This window comes from Barbus barbus, assembly GCF_936440315.1.
Source record: "Barbus barbus genome assembly, chromosome: 2".
Classification (NCBI taxonomy): domain Eukaryota; kingdom Metazoa; phylum Chordata; class Actinopteri; order Cypriniformes; family Cyprinidae; genus Barbus; species Barbus barbus.
Window position 1 is genome coordinate 14,460,115 of NC_136730.1, and position 20,195 is coordinate 14,480,309.

The window sequence follows — 20,195 nt, forward strand, 5'->3', positions numbered from 1 at the left end:
CTGCTGGGCTCATGAGCGCAGTTAGCCTCGTGTCAAAATGTGCTAAGTTAAGACTTCTTTCACTGTTATTTGCTTGCATCTCACATACAGACGAAGACACATTTCTGATGCACGTTCAAATACGTCATTAACAACTAGTTCAGTTCAGTTCTGTACACACTGCGTAGAATTTCTGTAAATGCGTTTGTCACTACCTGTATTTTTCGGGAGTTAATGCAGTTGAAGAATGCGGTTGTCACTCCCGTATTTGAGTGAATTATGTGTGTACAGAACGCGACTAAGGAGTAAAAGGTTAACTGACAACCGAATTTAATTGCAGTGTGTACGTGGCCTATGTGCCCGACAACAGACTCGAGTGCGTGGACTGTGTCAGAAAGCAAACGCACATCTGTATACTGATTCCACTATAGAAAAGATAGTGGCAGTAATTGTAATTTCTATGTGCGACACTCGCATTCAGTGTGATCAAGTGTCAAGCTGTTAATGACTGAATGGCAGTGGGCGGGGCCTATTACAATAGGTGTGTTCGACTTGAAGCGGTGCTGAGCAGAATGTATGACTGTAGCTACCCCACTTGAATGATGGTCAAATTACTCCTTAAACTGATGTTTCCATTAGCGTTTTATTCGTGACACTCATGTAGACACCGTAAGAGCTACAGCAAAAACAAACAATAAAAACAAACAAACACTGTCACTCCAACACATTAACCAACATCACAATAAAACGATACAATTACAAAAAAAAAAGATAATCAAACTTAGTTTACCTTATAACCCTCAAATGGGATGCACAACACTTCATGGAGGGAAGAAAACCGTCATACATTAAGCTGCGTCTTTCAAGAAAGTGTGCGCACATACACATAGCGGAAACAGAACGCGCTTTATACACATGTTGGTGCTCGTTAAGGCAGTATCATAATAAAAGTCCTTCAAAATAACTATACACATAAATCGGTACAAACCTTATAAACATCAAAAAAATTAGTAATCATTTACACTCCCACCAAATCATGAGTTATAATAAACAAATGATTTCAAAATTACAATGACACTTCCAAAAAAAAACAAACTTTAACAAGTCTCCAACAATAAAACCAATTTTTGGACAGGTCGTTCAATTACAGAAAGCTTCCCTAAACGTTCTCCCTTCCTTCCAAGATTTTTGTCACCAAGATGAACCCTAACTCTCCTCACAAGTTCATCCGAATCTATGGTCGTTTCTACAATCCTACCTAACAACCATTTGTGTCTAGGTAGATCATTGTCCTTGACAATCACTAGGTCCCCTATGAGTAGACTACAAATAGAAGAATTACGAAGTCTTCCTCCCACCTTAAGCACACCATCACTATCGAGAAATGGATCAAGATTGTACAATTCATTGTGAGATGACAATTGGATACCTTTACTTACTGCTTTCAAGTCAGTCTCAAACACATGTCTTTGCAGAAGTTTGATTATGTGGAACTCAGCCTTTTCTCTTTCCTCAACTGTAGAAAGTCTATTTGACTTATCCTTGCGAATCCGTCGTTGAATACGTGCAATTGCTCCTATTACCCGAGACCAAGACGAGAACTTTGACAGGCGATTTACAATAGTTTCCTGTTCCACTGCCTCTGTGTTAAGCGTTTGAGAACATCTGACTTCGGAATCACCTAATTGTAATTCTGTAATCTCGTTGGCAGGAAGAACCATCTCCTTACTCCATAAGAACCTCGGCCCTGTGAACCAGTCAGATGAAATCATTTCATCAACAGTGAGACCTCTTGAGACATAATCTGCAGGATTGTCCCTTGTTGGAACATACCGCCATTGCTGCGGAACTGTACTTAAATGAATCCTTTGTACTCTGTTAGCGACAAACGTATGAAATCGTCTGGCCTCATTATTGATATATCCCAGAACAACCTTGGAGTCAGTCCAGAAAAACTCTGTGATGTCAGTATACCGAAGTTCTTGCTTAAGGATTTTACTGACATTCACTGAAACGACTGCAGCAGTCAACTCCAACCTTGGAATAGTTGTAATCTTTAAAGGAGATACACGAGACTTCCCCATAACAAGAACAACATGGACATCTTTACTTTCATTCTTCAATCTCAGATATGAGCACTGTCCATAGCCACTAGTACTAGCATCTGAAAAATGATGCAGCTCTACTTCTGTTACCTTTCCAAACCCAGAAGGAGCATATGTGCGGGGAATATTCACCTTCTTCAAGTTGCCCAAGTCTCTTCTCCAGCACTCCCAACTTGGCTGCAACTCATTTCTCAGTGTGTCATCCCAACCTGTACCATGTCTGCAGACTTCCTGAAGTATTTTCTTTCCATGAAGAATGAATGGAGCTAAGAACCCTAATGGGTCATACAATGATGCAATCGTAGATAAGATTCCACGTCGAGTTGCTGGCTGTTCCTTGAGAGAAATATCAAACTTGAAACAATCACGTTCCATGTTCCACTGAATCCCCAATGTTCGCTCTGTCAAGGAATCAAATGAGAAATCAGGTTCCTTTACATTGATTGCTCGTTCTGAGGGAGGAATACTTTCCAGCACAGCATTATAGTTGGACACAAATTTGTGAAGTCTAAGGCCACCAATGGCACAAAGGTCTCGAGCTTCTTGAGCAAGTTGAATTGCATCCTCTATTGTTTGTACACTTGTAACACCATCATCTACATAGAAATCATTCATTATAAACTGAAATCCCAAAGGGTACTGATCCTTGTTACCTTCAGCCAAGTGTTTTAATCCATAGTTCACACATCCTGGAGATGAGGACGCTCCAAAGAGATGAACTGTCATTCTGTACTCTTGAGGTTGTTCTTTTAAGTCTCCATTTCTCCACCACAAGAAACGCAGAAAGTCTCTGTCTGCTTCAGGCACATGGAACTGATGAAACATTTTCTCAATATCACATATTAAAGCAACAGGGTGTTGGCGAAATCTGAGAAGAACACCGGTCAAATTGTTCATCAAGTCAGGTCCTTGTAGAAGATGGTCATTTAAACTTATTCCACCATACCTCGCAGAACAATCAAAAACAACTCTCAGCTTGTCCGGTTTCTTCGGGTGATAAACACCGTGATGAGGAACATACCATTTTTCACCTTGACTCCCTCCATCTTTAACTTCCTCTGCCTCTCCTCTGTCAATGACCTCCTCCATAAATTTCATATAATGCTCTTTGTACCTTTGGTCCTTTAACAATTTTCTCTTTAGATGGTTAAGTCTCACAAGAGCAAGTTGTCTGTTATCTGGCAAATTAGGTCTCTCTTTAAAGGGTAGAGGCATTTCATAGTGTCCAGAGCTATTTCTCTTTATACCACCACTTAATTTGTTCAAAAAGGCAATGTCATCTTGAGAAAGAACTTTGTCCTCATCATTAGCATCTTTAAAATCAGATTCTAAAATGCATATGGCATCTGCTGGAGTCAATGAAGGAATTTCTTTAACAGAAAGTCTATGACAGAGACTAGTGATACCTGAAGAGTCAAGCCTGGGTAATGAAGGTCCAACAATGCTCCAACCCAAATCAGTTTTGACAGCATAAGGTTCATCATTCTCTCCTAAAATCGTTTGTCTTGGTGCCAGCGCTCTAGCACAATTATAGCCAATCAAAAGACCAGCTTCACAGTCCTTCAAAGAGGGCATCTCCTCTGCAATTGCAGAAAGATGATTCCAAAGTTTGGCTGTTTCACACGTAGGTATATGTGCAAGGTTGACTGGAATACAATCTTTAGTATAAACAGGGGGGAGTTCAATATAAGTGGCAGAACTATAACCCCTTACACGAAGTCCTGAAATCCTTTCACTCGTCACTATGGCATCCTTTCCAGTCATAGTGGTCAGTTTTAACTTGACAGGAAATTTATCTGCCTGCAAGACATTGCTCACTTCTTGGTCAATAAAGGTTGTATCACTCTGTGAATCGAGCAAGGCATAAACAAGTTTTTCCATACTCGTATTGTTACTTGATGATAACCATACTGGCACAACCATCGATGTATAAGATGATCCCTTTCCGGCCACACTCAGAGACAGAACAGCTGTTGACTCATCTTCTAACCTTGAAGCAGATGCCGTTAATGGAACTAGCCTTTCTCTTTTGGTGAAGTTATCGTCGTGAAGGCAAGTGGGATGTTTCCCTTTACACGAGTTACAGGAATGACGATAACGACAATCTCTTACACTATGGCCAGTTTTCAAACATCCATAACAAAGATTATTTTCCTTTACATATGCCCGTCGTTCTACTAGTGTCTTGGTCATTAGTTTGGAACAATCATAGAGCTGATGGTTAGGATCTTGACAAAACACACAGGGAGGTTTGACATTTTTCTTGATGATCTTTGGTCTGTTAAATCCCAAGTCAGTCTGAGTATTAAGGACATTAACCTTATTTCCTTTGGACTCTCTGAAAGTTTGTTTATTAACAGATGTTAAACTGAGAGCGTAAGATGACGTGACTGGATTACAACCAATCTCTGCTTCTAACGAAACAAATGCTGCAAAGGTCTTAAAGTCAGGAAAATCTTTATTATCTCTCAAGGTTTGTGTAACTTGTCGATTCCAACGTGAAGCAGCCCATTCAGGTAGTTTTTGAACTAACTTTTGATTTTCGTCACAATCATTTAAGATTTGTAAACTTGCAACATGAGGTATGGCGTCTTGACAGGCGTTAAGAAAATCCGAAAATTCTCTAAGTCCAATAGCATCCTTTGATTGAATTTTCGGCCAATTTGCAAGTTTCTGGCGAAAGGCACGTTGAATCACAAATGATTGACCATACCTTTGATCTAATTTACTCCAGGCATCCTTATAAGCTTTGTCATCACTCCTGTAGAAGGTACCATCCAAGGTTTTGCGTGCCGATCCACCCACATACCTTTTTAGATAATAAAGTTTGTCAGCAGCAGATATACTCTTTCGATCAATCAATGACATGAAGGAAGCCTTCCACTCAACATACTGAATGGGATCACCATTAAACACAAAGGGCTCTGGAGCTGGCAATCTGTTCAAATTTATGCTGTCTTGTAGGGCTTGAACAAGAAAAGGCAGTTCATTTTGAGATGGTGATATATCATTAACAGGTTGGCTAGAAAGGCTTGGAGGCAGGCAATGTTGTTCTCTGATAACCCGGTTTGTTGAAGGATTATCAACTTCCTGTGCTGCTATCCGATTGTAGGCCTCGAACCTTGCCTGTGCTACTTTTAAATCCTTTTCCGCCTGTAACTGCTCTAATTCACGTTTCTGAGCATCAAGGTCTCTTTCTTGTTTTTCTTGCAACTCGTGAATTTTCTCCTTCCGTTTATTTTCCTCCATTAGCATTTTGTACTCCACTTCCTTTGCCGCCAATTCTGCAGCTGCTTCAGCATGTTTTGATGCTACACATGACGATGCAGAACGATGACTTGATCGGGCACTAGACTTATGGCTAATTTGAGAAACAGTAGAGCCATAGATAGAACGAGCGTGGCTAGATTTAAGCAAATCCTTCAAGCGATGTTTTACTTGTTCTTCATCAAATTCATCAATGCCTGATATTCTTTCATAAGCAACTTTTATTATTTCTGTTGTCACGGCCTCACAAGCATCAATACGACGCCTCAGTTCAGTAGATGGTGTGACATAATTTCTAACTTCAACATAGATACGCATAACTTTCTCCCTTTCCTCTTCCAGGGTGTCAATTAGAGTTGCTAGCTGGCTCTCAGTAATATCAGACTTGAGTTGATTTCTAGCCTCACGTGCAGACATTTTCCATTGTTCGTACATGGAAATAAGCTTTTTTTCTCTCTTCTGAATTTCATCCTTTTGAAATGAAAGCATTTTTTCTGTAGGATTTCGTGGACGAACAGAACGTCGAGGACCTTGAGGATCTGCTAAATCTTGTTGAAGTTTACTTTTAAGTTCACTCAAAGTTTGTTCTTTAATCTCAATTGTCTCTATTATCTGTTGTCTCTTTAAACTCTCTGTTGATGTTTGATATTCATGATTAAGGGTTTCAATATCATGTTGGAGACTATTAATCAGCCCTTCACATTCAACAATATCAACACAATTATTTGACTCAATCATTTTAAAATTACCAAATTAACACACAATAATATAAGATGTCCAACGCAGTTAAAAAGTCATTTAAATTACAAAACAGTAATCATGTAGCCTCAAACATTAATATCAAGTATTTTAAATAACCCTTTTTAAAGACAAATATTTCCTTTAAAACTCATATCCCTTCTTCAAACACAAAGGATTTGGTCTTTCAAAATACTTTAAACATTTCAACCCTTGTATTAAACTTGAAGAAAATGTCTATCGTTGGTTAAATGTTTCACCTTAAGATCCTTTTACTGCTGTAGAAGTGCGTAGAGGGATAAATGTCACCTGAAGAAGAACACAGTCTTTCGCAATCCGTAGTGTATCGTTTAATCCTTGATTTCAGCCGTAGTTATCCGTAAACGAACCACATTTGACCATCGGAAATTGACCTGCCGCCCGTGAATATCCACTTCTTAAAGACCCGTCAGCATGGACACCAATCATTAACGCAGCAGAGTCAAACGACGAATGGCCAAGCTCTTACTGTAGCTACCCCACTTGAATGATGGTCAAATTACTCCTTAAACTGATGTTTCCATTAGCGTTTTATTCGTGACACTCATGTAGACACCGTAAGAGCTACAGCAAAAACAAACAATAAAAACAAACAAACACTGTCACTCCAACACATTAACCAACATCACAATAAAACGATACAATTACAAAAAAAAAAGATAATCAAACTTAGTTTACCTTATAACCCTCAAATGGGATGCACAACACTTCATGGAGGGAAGAAAACCGTCATACATTAAGCTGCGTCTTTCAAGAAAGTGTGCGCACATACACATAGCGGAAACAGAACGCGCTTTATACACATGTTGGTGCTCGTTAAGGCAGTATCATAATAAAAGTCCTTCAAAATAACTATACACATAAATCGGTACAAACCTTATAAACATCAAAAAAATTAGTAATCATTTACAATGACATCAAAGTACCTCAACATCAAAATGTTCAGAACTCAGTCTCCTAACTGTTGACATATGCCAGACTTCTACAATTCACTACAACCTCACATTCATATCTGCCTCTGTTTTTAAATCCAATGGCCACATCTCAAAATCCAGTCAGTAATCAATGAATAGAAGCATGATAATCTGTTACACTCAGCTATACTGTCGATATTTCCATTTCATTGCAACTTTAATGAAACATTTTGGTCCATCACATTTGTGCAAAAGAATAAATTATAGTTTCGGAATTCCATCTCTGTATACAGTTATGCTAATATAAATTGACATTTTGTTTGCCCAGTTTTATGTTTGTTGTTTTTTTATTACTGCAATCCACCAACCTCATGTTAATGTGTTGGTAAATTTAGGTGCTGTTAATTGTTATTGGACTTTCATATAGCTAAAGATCAATGGAATTATAATTAGCATATTACATATTCTTTCAATACTGTAAAGTACATCTCCAGCCTAAATTATGGGTATTATAAGTCTATGCATATTTTTCCTTCCCCAAATAATTAATATTTTTGTTTGTGTAGGTGTAAAACCAAATAACAGTTGCCTATTGAGCAGCTTCTAAGTTACATAAAAATTGATTTAGCTTTAAAAACTTTAAATCCACCCACCTGATTTTGACAGACCTGAAGGTCCCATGTGGACAGTGATTTTTCACATTCTGAAATCTGCAGCCAGATCTGTCTATATACTGTATTTGATGAGTCACTTTACAAAGAAAACATCAGCGCTAAAAAAATGGGTCACACGTCACAGGTGTTTATGCATCTGTGTACTGTTTGCTTGAACATCAACGCGTTTGTTTATCTTTCCACCTTTATATTTTCAAGGGGAGTGTGCAACAGGGAATCCTCAACAAGGCCTTACTGACTGCCCCAACAAAGCACTTGTTCTGTTTATCCACTACAAACAAGTGGGCATTCATTGAACATCGAGCTGAAACAAAAACATCATACAGCAAACCAGGCTCTACAAGCCAAAGTAACTCATTAAGAGTCAATGAGATGTACGTCTGTTATTATTTTCACAGTGCCTGGTTTGATGAGCTCTAAAACAACAACCGCCAATGTTAATTGGTTTTCTGCATGGGGCTCAGTTTCTGTGTTTATTAAGCTTTTGCCACTCAACACAAACAGTAGCAGATGAGTAACAGCAACGAGAGGAGAGGGCAATGCGGCAACAGTGTGCTAATGAGAGCGAGAGCGTGTGAGGGACATCTTACTGTGGTTTCTGTTGTCTTGCAGGCTTTAGAAACATCTGTGCCTCGGCATCATCAACACATTTCGCCTTGCTGAGCTTTTTCTAAAGCTGGGCCACAGGGAAGAATAGTTAAAGTTATATTTCAGGAATTTGCCAAAGACTGCAGCAAATCACTTTGTAGAGCTCAAAATGATGACTCAGATGTGTGAGACCATGTAGGGCTGTCATTATAATTAAATGTCACAATATCAAATGAGGTTGTTACAAGTTTTACAGATGTTAGTATTTGTGATCATGAACAAAATTCAGTCTCTGTCTAAGGTTAGTGAGTTAGTTCCCACCATCAGCATGCCACAGAATAGAGTAGTTGATGGTATGTATATTGTACAGTGCATGAGTGTGTATTTGAGGCCTCTACTGTATCTCTTACTCAGCCTCAGAAACAGCAGAGGCAGCATATTTCACCGTTGTCATGCCAACAGGGTGCCGCTATGGGATGGCAATGGATCTCGCCCATCGGCTGGGTGATTGAAGGGTTTGTTGCCACGGAAACTGCGCAGAAACACCAGGAAGGGTGTACAGTGGGGGGTAATTTCACTTGAAAAGGAAAGGAAATGGTGCTACTTTGACAAATCACTAACATAAAATTGTTTATATTCTTGAGAAAGAATGTGATATATAGTCTGTGAAGGTCTTTGAGGGGCCGGTTGGTGAATTCTGTGCTTATATTGCTCAATTAATTAATAATCCAAACCTCTTTAACCTCCGAATCAATATAGCAGATTCTCTAGCTGTTACTGGCCCGCTGTTACTGCCCCACCTCACACCTTAAACAGCTAATGAGCGCACACACACTCCGACTCTCGCTCTGTATCTCATCTTTCGGCTTCAACCCCCTCTTGTGTCGGTTAATGAGCATCCAACACCCCTGTGTGTAATAATCATCTTCTGTGTGGGCGTTGGTGTGTACTGCGGTAAAGATGAGCTAGTTGCAGTGATGCAAAGCCTCCACAGCAGATGGCAGCAGCCCTGAGCAATAGAGCCATTATAGAGGCTGTTGACTGAGAATTATTATATTTCAACTGTTTCTTCTTCAGTAGATAACCTTACAGTGCCAGCAGCTGCATTCCCGCTGGAGCAGCTTAGATGTTGAAGTTCTGTTATTTCACTTGATTCGTCATCTCTCACTTTCATCTTTGCTCTAGCCTGTATTCTTCTGAGCAGTTTTAGGGCTTTGTGTTGCAGAACTTCTCATGTTCTTGCCTCGTTGGCATGAATAGTTTATGCTGTATCCTTCATTGATACAAGTCACTTTGCATAAAAGCCTGTGTAAAATTTGACATGCTCATCATTTTTTGGAGTGTGATGCTGTGAGGCTGATCATCTTCCTGAAGCGAGAACTTTTGTATTAATGTTGAATAGCCACAGTACAATGCTGTTTTGGGAAAATATGTCAGATTTGCTTTTTAGGACTGTATGATAATGTACCATACTTCTACAACATTTATTCATCTTTGGTTCAGTTTAGTTCTACATATGCATTTTTAATTTTTAAGATAATTATTACATTTGTATTGTTTTATGCTACAGTTAAAAATTTGGGGTCAGCAAGTCCATTTATTTATTAGCAAAGATGCATCAAATTGAATAAAGACATTGACATTGTTGCAAAAAATAGTTCTATTTAAAATAAATGCTGTTCTTTCTATTCATGGAAAAATTCCTGAAAAAATTTATCACTGATTCCAAAGTTATTAAACGGCTCAAACATTTAACCCTGCTTTGCCATCACAGGAATAAATTACTTTTTAAAATATATTAATATAGGTAAGTTGTTTTTTAATTGTAATAACATCACAATAATACTGTTTTACTATGTATTTGATCAAATAAATGCAGCCTTGTTGAGCATTAAGAGACTTTTTCTCAAAAACATAAATATGACTTGCTTTTGAACGGTACGATATATTATAAAGTGACCTAAACTAATAAATGCTGTAAAAACTAATTTTTCATTGTTCGTTCATGATACTAATGCCTTGCATTTAAACCGATCAGTAGTCCTTTGGGAAATTAACATTTTTACCGAATGTTGCATCAGGGAAGAGGTGTGAGACTGTTACTTCCACTGAGCAAACACATTCACAGTACAGTTACAAATTTTCATGCACACTCAACATGCATAAATTCAGGCCTCCCCATGTGATAGTTGCACTTAAACACACACTTCCTCTTCTACAAACATAATTAAAGAGGACCTGACTCAACAGCTGCAGGAAACTGAAGGGTGGCGTTTGTGTGAGTGATGCATATTGATTGTGTGTGTGTGTGTGTCAGCAGTAACAGAAGGAGCTGACCCAAGCTGCATGGTTTCTTTTTGCCTTGTCATCTGTCTTTGTAACCAGGGTGATGCCAACATCATCACCCAACCCCACACTGTGACTGGACACAGTATGCCGCACAGTAATTTGAGGCCACAGTGATGATTGACAGACAGACAGACCGAGAGAATAAAAAAATGGATGGATGTAAAATCTGTCTAAACAGAGGACAGTGATTTTGGTGAGCGATAGACTATTGCCGTGTCTGTTACTGTGAGAGAGCGAGAGATCACTTGCCTTATTGACTATCACTGTATGTGTGTGTTAATACTGGTGCAGCATATGTTCAGGAGGGGAGAGGCCTGCAGGGTGGAGACCAGCCTTCTGTCACCCTGGCAACGCTCCTGCAGTGCCAGCACTCTGTGTGTGTGTGTGTGTGTGTGTGTGTGTGTGTGTGTGTGTGTGAGGGTTTAAATGAAGGGAACTCCTGTGCTGGGGGTGATATAGAAACAGAGAAGAACAGTGGGTGGGTTTGTTGCACCACTGAGGCTGTGCGTATTGCAGTGCGCTCTGCAGGTTGCTCGTAGTGTGCAGGGTATCGACTCTGAGGGCTGGGCTGATCGCTCCCTGCTGTCAGAACTATTAGTATCACACCCCCAGTAATGCTTGTTGGTCGAGCTGAGCAGGCAGATCTGACAGATCATGAATCAACCAACTCGCTCATTCTTTCTCATACATGGACCCTGCTTGAACATACTCTATTTGGAAAGATTGTCTTTTTAGAAAGTATAATATATACACATATACATACATTACACACACACACACACACATATATAATATATACAGTCGTGGTCAGAATTATTGGCACCCTTGGTAAATATGATCAAAGAAGGCTCTGAAAATAAACCTGCATTATTAATCCTTTTGATCTTTTATTTTAAAAAATCACAAAAATCTAACCTTTCATTGAACTACAACAATAGAAAATGGGGAAAAATATCATTATGAAATAAATGTTTTTCTCAAATACACGTTGGACACAATTATTGGTACTTGTTGATAAAAAATCAACAAGTGACTGACTCTGTTAGAAATCTTATAATGGGCCATGTTTGGATCTTCCAAACGTACAATAATCCAAACACAAACCTCAAAAACAACACAAAAATGGGTCACTCGGCACAAAACCAAGCTTCTGCTATGGCCATTCCAGTCCTTTGACCTGAACCCTGTAGAAAATGAGTGAGGTGAACTGAAGAGAAGAAGCACCATCATGGAGCTGTGAATCTGAAGGATCTGGAGAGATTCTGGAAGAAGGAATGGTCTCTGATCTCTTGTCAGGTGTTCTCTAACATCAGACATTATAGGAGAAAATTTAGAGCTGTTAAAACTGACAAATGGAGGTTTCAAAAAGTATTGAAAAAATGGTGCCATTAATTGTGGCCAATGTGTATTAGAGAAAAACATTTATTTCATAATGATATTTCCTCCCAATTTTGATTTTTTTTTTTAAAAGATCAAAAGTATTAACAATGCAGATTAATTTTCACAGCCTTCTTTGATTGTATTTACCAAGGGTGCCAATTATTCTGACCACGACTATATACAAACACACACACACACACACACACACATATATATATATATATATATACACACACACACACAAAAATTGTTTTATTTTTTTTTTACACTAAATTGTTTTTCACCAGCTCTCAGCTCAGTTTTAGTCTATTTTAATCCAATAAAGTCTGACATATAATCATTGTCAGAAAAATCAAATGTTTTAAAATAAAACGGTATATTAAATCTGTAGACAAAATGAGGTAACACTTTATTTTAAGGACCAATTACTGTTAACTAGTTGCATATTAGCATGCCTATTAATAACACTGCCTTATTAGTACTTATAAAGCACATATTCTGCATGACCATATTCTACATCCCTGATCCTAAACTTAACAACTACCTTACCAACTATTAATAAGCTGCAAATTAGGAGTTTACTGAGGCAAATGTCGTAGTTAATAGTTAGTTAATAGTGAGTCTTGGTCCCCAAACTAAAGTGTGATCCAAAAATAATAAAACAATTAAAATCTGCATAGATTTTTATGTTGAATGTCATATTTGAGACATCAGGCTTTAATGGCTCATAAAGTGTCACATCAATTTTATTCAGAGGCTGAACCTGAGCAAAAATATGCAGTTTGGTACAGTTACTGATATATGAGCCAAAAAGTAAGATGAAATTCTGAAAGCTTATCATGTAAATCTGTGAGATCTTGTATAACAGATTACTATTACTTAAAATAGTATATATAAATATCAGCTGTCACTGTATATCTACCAATAATATGTCTTCTTAAAGCATGTCGCAATATGGACAAAAACATAATACAATGCAATACAATGAAGAATGGGAGATATACAAATAAATGTTTCTCAAATTTGATGTAACTTTATACTCACTTTTATTAAAAATTATTTATAGATAATCAAATAAACTTAAGCTGCTCAGTGCAAATCTTCATCTTGAAATTTTACTAGCCGTATAAAAGTTATTCTTTGTTTAGTTTATAAAAATCAGTAAAGATTTTTTAATGTATACTACAAGGCCTTATACTTGCTAAAAAAGTGTAACTTAATTAGAGGACTGAAGGCATGTAGTAGATTGTGTACTACAGGGTTTCAGCATATTTTTGATCATGTGAATCATAATTTAGAGGCCTTAGAAATGTGCAAATCAAATTTGACACAGTGTAGGTTTAACAAATTAAAATTCAATTCAGTTCAACAGTTTCATTAAAAAAAAAACCATTCAAACCATTGACAAACCATTCATAATAAACACTGCAATATTCCATAAAAAGTGAATTGTCAATTTTGATTTCGTAGTCACTTTAAGGATTGCTGTTGTGCGTTGATGGATTTTGCTGTTTGAAGTGACAACTGCAACCCCCCACACACACTCTCTGTTTCAACCCCCCTACTCCCCTTTTTTCTTGTTCTTCACTTCTTTTTGCCCTCTCTCCCTCTCTTTCTCTATTGAATAATTGATCAGCTGAGCTGTGGATGAGCAGTGGTGTGTGCTTCAGTCTGCATTCCACAACCTTTGCAAAATCACCTGCCATGAGAGTGAAGGATGTATGTAAAGGAACGAAAGAACTGAACAGAGAGGGAAAAAAGAATGATGTTTACAGTGAGGAAAGGTATATAAAGCAGATCGCTCTCAAGCCTTGACTTTCAAAGAGTGTGTTCAGTGCCAGTGTATGTGTAAGAGTGTTAATGTACCCTTGTGTGTGTTTGTGTGAGAAAAGCATGGTGAGCAGCATTTTCTTGTCCAGATTAAGCCGGATTAGAGTTGGAGTGAAGCCCTGAGTTCAGCCTGATCCTCAAATCAATACCACTGCGCTCCTCCCTCTGCGCTTTCCTCCATCTCTATCATTGTTCTCCGTTTCTCTCTTTTTCCCCATCTTTAAGTGTTTGTATCCAATCAGTTTTTCTCAACATTTCAGTGTCTGTTCAGACTGTAGTTATCCTGAATTGCCACAAATAAATAATGACTAAAACCTCATAATATATACAAATAAATTAATTGGTTTATTTTATGTAAATGACAGACTTACTATGATTATCCGTCTTACATGGCCATATACCAAACAAATGGACATAAATATTGAATTTATCTGAAATTATTTCCTTTTGTGAAAAGAAAGGTTACCTTGGGTCAATTACACATCTTTATACAAAAGCAATTGACTGTGCAATACTGCAACTGACCAATCAGAATCAAGGATTCCAGAGAGCTGTGTAACAATAATATATAAGAAAAGAATAATCTCTCCCTCTCTCCCCCTCTCTTGCTCTCTCACAGAGACTCTCTACCTCTCTTTTCGTCTGTATTATATTACTGTAGATCAATAGAGCTACTCAAACAGAAGCAGAGAGCCTCAGCTGCTATTGAAAGCTCTTCCTCTCTCCCAGACTACCAGCATCTATCAAACCCAGACAACAGATTTACTGCACACAATAACCTGAGATCAGCTCATATCATTCATACACGCGTGCTAAAAACTGCAGCACAATGCTGATCTTTGGACAGGATCATATCATAGATACTGCAGTTCTAATAGAGATGTAGTCAGTTATGTGGGTGAGAACGCTGATCTAGCACTACGTTCCTCTTCACATTTCACATTAAATGTAAAAACGATTAATCGAACAGCACTGATATTTGAAGATGTTTTATGCAGGCAGTGTTTTAAATGTTTCAGTAATGAAAATGCTTTCAATTCAAGACACATGACTGCACGGTTAAACTGAGAGGGAACCACTTTGTGTCTGTATGAGTGTGAGCGATAGATTGGAGAGTGTGTGTGTGTGTGTGTGTGTGTGTGTGTGTGTGTGTGTGTGTGTGTGTGTGTGTGACTGGCCTTGAAGCTGTATATTTTTTCTTCCCTCTCATCGTTTGCAGATTTACAGCTGTAATGAAGCACTGGGAGGAGAGAGGAACTGACCTTCCAACCAGCAATCTCTTCTCATTCAGACAAAACCAGACACAAACCTTTTACCCGCAGACTATTTTTCTTTCTCACACACATTTGTGCATGCCATCATTTGCCTTTGGCATTTTCTTTCTCTTTGCATCATTGTCTCTCTCACACACATTTTATGATTACTGAATAGCTCTTTTCAGATCCTGAGAGCTTAATTTGTTCCTTAAAGATAAAAGTTGTCTACACTAGTTCTGTCCTCCAGAGGAAAAGTGGGACTAATGATGGTTTTACTACCGACTAACAGACCTCTGCTTTAAGAGCAAGAGGCCAGGGGTCAGTTTCAGATCCAGAGACTGGAAACTGTCTGTCAGGCAAATAGATCAAAAAGGTCTCATGACTTTACCTGATTAATACTTTATTTTCTTCATCTTATTAGTGTTTTTCATCCCTCTCTAGATAGATAGAGGGCAAAGCATGTTTAACATTTCTTCATAGAGACAGTTTTAAATTAATTTAAAAACCCAGTAAGAAACAGATCTCATTAATTTTCTGATTGGACAGACCACCGTGCTTTAGCGGCCCCAATTGGCATTTTATAAGCGCTCTGAAGTCTAAGCCAGGGCTAAATTTAACCTTCTCTTTATGTTGTGGTGTTGGATGTGAGAGGTACTGTGCTGTGCTTTTCAGGGTGACTGAATCAGACGCTTTCAAATGAATAATGCTTTCAAATGCTTCTTTCCTCCTGCAGAATTTTCAAGCTCTTCCGAAGCAGCCACTGCAGATTTCTAAGGAACAGTGCATCCAAGGTTAAGTATATGTATAATCAGACACTCACGTGTGTGTGTTTATAATATATGTGTATATATATATATATAGAGAGAGAGAGAGAGAAGCGATAAGCTACCCATTGAAAGTTTTGAACCAATGCAATTTTGGATTTATTACTACTCGTCCAAGAATTCTGAAAAAAAGATGTATAATGGTTTCCTCAAAATATTAAGCTGCACAACTGTTTTCAACATTTGATAATAATAAAAAATGTTTCTTGAGCACCAAATCAGCATTTGAAAGGGCTTTATTCTTCCATTGCACATACTAGTATGTCTACAAGCTTTAATCTATAGACACACTGAATTTTACTGAGTTTTTTTTTAATCTGCATAACCATTTACACATCATATTTCACCCAAACTCCTTTGCTCTTTCTCTTTGTCAGACTGGTGCAATTACAATTAGGCATTTTTCCTATATAGTGTAAAAGCAACTACATAAAGTGTCTGTTTCTCTCTTCATGTCCTTTATATGGACCCTTTCAGCACCAGTAACTCTGTTACTCCGTAAATGGCCGATATAAAAAAACAAAAAAACATTTAAATTCTACAAGTGAATTTGGGTGTCACAGCATTAATTGCTTTATCTGCTTTTGTGGCTTAGTTAGTTTTTTTATTGTTTCAGTAAAGATTTAAAACAGAAATACTACGATACTGACCCTGGACCACAAAACCAGTCATAAGTGTACATTTTTCGAAATTGAGATTTCTACATCATCTGAAAGCTGAATAAATAAGCTTTCCATTGATGTATGGTTTGTTAGGATAGAATAATATTTGGCTGAGATGCAACTATTTGAAAATCTAGAATCTGAGCGTGCAAAAAAAATCTAAATATTGAGAAAATCGCCTTTAAAGGTGTCCAAATGAAGTCCTTAGCAATGCATATTACTAATCAAAAATGAAGTTTTGATATATTTTCAGTAGGAAATTCACTCAATATCTTCATGGAACATGATCTTTACTTAATATCCTAATGGTTTTTGGCATCAAATAAAAATTGATAATTTTGACCCATACAATGTATTTTTGGCTATTACTACAAATATACCCCAGCGACTTAAGACTGGTTTTGTGGTCCAGGGTCACATTGTAAATTGTGTAATACTGCTGAATCAGTATAATTTTGTGTTTATTGTGATGTTACTGATGTTTGTGTGTATGTATGTATGTATGTATAGGAAAGATCTCTGACGTAGTGACTGTCCACCCACGTGCCATGTTCATTCCACGAGAGGGTTGTTTCCTCTCTGCAGGTGAGTGTATTTGAAAAGCAAAACTCTTTCCAAAACCTCTATTTGATGTGTTATTTTGTTTTTAGGGGTTTGTGCTGTGATGTGCACAGCACTAATGCTGTGTTTAGGACAAGTACTTGATGTGTCCTGTTCGTCTGGGTATGTGTTTGTTTGTTCTGACAGCACTGAGCATGTGTGAGGTGTGTCAGTGCGTTGTTATATAACGGTGTCAAAGCAAGGACAATGTAACCTACTGCAGAAGAGGCCAGCCTTCAGACCCCATGGCAATAGCATAATCACAACATTGGAAACAGTCCGTTCTGGCCCACAATCTCATCTGCTGTCCGAAAAGCAAAGTCCCCTAAACTCTATGTGTGTATGAGTGAGAGAGAGAGATGGTGACACAAGGGAGTAATGCGAGATCACTTAATTGGTTTTTGTCTCTTTGATATTTTTCAGCTTCAGGAGTACTCGTTCATTTTATATGTTTGCTGACATGTGCATATTTAGTGTGTGTGTGTGGGGGGGGGGGTTCAGTAGCAGTGTAAGTTCCTATCCCTGTGGTGGCCTTGTCGCATCCAATTGTGCTGTGTGCCCGGATGTTTCCAGAAGGAGAACAGAGAGAGGCTAGAATGAGGACAAAGTCATCCCTCGTTCCCTGCTTGTCTGGTGGCCTCTAAAGCACAGACTGAACTCCCCCTATTTTATCCCCTGCATCTCTCCTGAAACCTCTCGCCTGAGCCTTCAGATCACACCATATTGTTTCACTTTATCCTTTTATATCAGGGTCTTTTTAACTAAACCATCATTCCCACAAGGCCTTGCTACCTTTTTTTCTTAATAGCTGCATCAGTCAATTCCACCTTTCAATAAACCGTTTTTTCTGGAAGCCCTCTTTTCACTTCCTGAGGAGAGAGGTGAAGCAAACACTGAACTGCAAAGCCACAGCATTTTCAGGGTTTTTTTTCATATTGTTTAAGATATTTATTTTATTTATTTTTATGAAGGTAGAGTGAGAGGAGATGGAAAAAATGGGTGAAATTAAATTGAAACAGGATGAATTTCATATGAGAACCACAATTTAACTATCTGTGATAATCAAGATTTTTACATTTAAGCCTGTGCAATATGAAAACAAGCTAGCTTAGACTCATCTTTATAAATTAATGTATTTGCTGGTTCCATTAAGTAAAGCTGAAATAAAATGAAATATTAATATTAGATGAAAAACTTTAATGAAATATTGCCTTGGCAACTGACTGAAATAATATAAGTGCTAAAATGACTAAAACTGAAATAAAATAATACTAAATTGGTATAAAAAATTTAAATAAAAAAGGCCAAATGAATGTAACAAAATATTACAAATTTAAACTTACATTTTTAATAATAATGAAAATACAAGCCAATTAAATAATATATATTAGTATATGAATAATACTAAAATAACAGTTTGTAATTAGTTTAGTTCAGATCAATAACATGTCTGGTCAAATCAATCATACATTGAGCTTGCATCTGTGTGAACAGGGAAACACATCTATCTGGTATCTGAGCACTCTGCTTATGAAGGTATCGATTTTGTATGCCTATGCTTAGGCCATCTTTTCATTTATAAAGCAATGTGGGACTATTTTTGCACTAAAACCAGACTCATATTAATAGAGCCACTCTCTTCAATATGTTCTCTGTCAGATCTTAATTTAGCAAGCTCTGAGTAAAGGAAACTTGTTCTTATAAGCCCAGATATCTAGTTTTGAACCATAGACAAAAATCTGGCACTAAAGAGTCATTGGTGCGTGATTGGACTTTTGCTAATATTTAAGATTAAACCTTAGTGCATAATAACTCATTTTGAACCACTGATTGAACAGTGTGCTATTAATTTTCCAATCAATCTAAAGATAAAATGCGTAAAAACAAGGGCAAGCTTCTAGGAACCAGAATATCAAACTCTAGAGTCACATTAGCAAAATTTTGGATTCATTTTGTGAGCAAAAAAAGGTTCATTGTCAATGTCATAGCAATATATGAAGCAGCTTTCTGTTGGTTCTTGTAGTAAATTCACACAACCAACCTGATCATGAGTGAAATCTGCCTGAAGTTTTTTGCCTTCATTTGAAATTCCTGATCATGTGGATTCCTGTACTGAAATAACTTGATTTCATTCACAAAATTTTGCTGAGCAGTGGTCAGTAAGATAACATTTATTGATTGATTAACTGATTAACACATTAACATTGTGAGAGTTTTGCGCAGGCATACTCCACTCACATTTTCTTCTGAAAAAGTAAAAATCTATTTTGTTCCTTGGTTGAGAAGAAAGGTTTTAATTAGAAATGCACAAAACCAAAAAGTAATTGTAAGTCGATATTTGCTCAGTACTCAGACACTGTTCCTTTAGCTGTTTTGTATGACTTCATGCATTACATACACATGTTTATCTGCAACCTTAATTGTCATTTTTCTGAGAACTGAGCTAAAAAGTTATCACGACACAAGGTCATTGACATTTAGCAAGCTGCTAGAAAAACGGGAAGCTAGTCCAGGAATAGACTTAATGAGACAAACTGCCTTAAGAAGCTATAAAGGGAATTCAGTTATGGTGATATGGGTCTGTACTTTAGGCACATTAGGTTAATCTTAACCTAAATTGCAGCTATTGTGTTTCTAGCCATCATCATACTGGTAAAGGTTGACAGTAGCTCATTTAAAGAAGCTCATTTAGAGAATCAATTTTGATGTAGTTCAATCCAAAGTGGCCATCCGGTCCTCACAGAAGCATTAAATTAAACTAAAATATATAAATTATTAATATGGTCTTATTCAACTGGTATGGGGGAAAAAACATTGTTTTAAAAATGAAATTCATCTAAACTGAAGAGCTCTATTGCCATTTTCATTGTCTGTTCAAACCCTAAACTGATGCTGGACAATTTAGATCAGATTAACTTACACTTGAGCTGCTGCTTCTGCCAAATATAAGCCATTTCCTCTCTCTCCTTCCCTGAAACTGGTCTTGTACA

At 37.5% G+C, this 20,195-nt stretch overlaps 1 pseudogene across 1 annotated transcript in view; it reads left to right on the top strand.

Moving 5' to 3' along the window:
* Nucleotides 1-20,195, top strand: part of LOC306881170 (DNA polymerase nu-like) — a 50,650-nt pseudogene that overhangs the window by 16,626 nt on the left and 13,829 nt on the right. The window contains exons 13-14 of the transcript in view: nucleotides 15,853-15,910; nucleotides 17,116-17,190. The product of the transcript in view is annotated as a DNA polymerase nu-like (transcript). The remainder of the gene's footprint in view (nucleotides 1-15,852; nucleotides 15,911-17,115; nucleotides 17,191-20,195) is intronic.